Source organism: Solanum stenotomum, chromosome 8 (genome assembly GCF_019186545.1).
Source record: "Solanum stenotomum isolate F172 chromosome 8, ASM1918654v1, whole genome shotgun sequence".
Taxonomy (NCBI): Eukaryota; Viridiplantae; Streptophyta; class Magnoliopsida; order Solanales; family Solanaceae; genus Solanum; species Solanum stenotomum.
In genome coordinates, this window is record NC_064289.1 from 54,438,202 (window position 1) to 54,438,710 (window position 509).

Here is a 509-nt window from a genome sequence, read left to right on the forward strand (position 1 = left end):
TTTTGTTTTTTTCTTAGAACCTAAATATTTAGCACTTTTTCCTCTAATTGTTTAAGGGTGCAATATTTATTTTGCTACATAAATTAAACTTTTTTGCTTTAAATCCCAATAAAGTTTAAATAGATATAATAAACTTTTTTTTTATGAGTTTGATAAGTTACGTTGAAATTTAAATTAATTCAACTAATACGTTATAAAGCTCATTTATGGAGATAACGCTTTAATAATGATAATTCATTGCAAAATACCCCTACAAGTTAACTAGTGTTAGATTAAGGCTATTTAAGAGGGAAAAAATGGCTAAAACAAAATAGTTAAATCAATCAACTTAAATACTGACATATATTTGCTTTTGTTTGATTTGATATTAAATAAGAAAAAATGAATTGAACTGATATATAAATTATATATTTTGTTAGATAATTTAAAATGTTATAGAATTTTTTATAGCCTTGTCATATGTGGTTTTTATGAGTTTAACTATATTTAAATATGATTCCTATAAATTA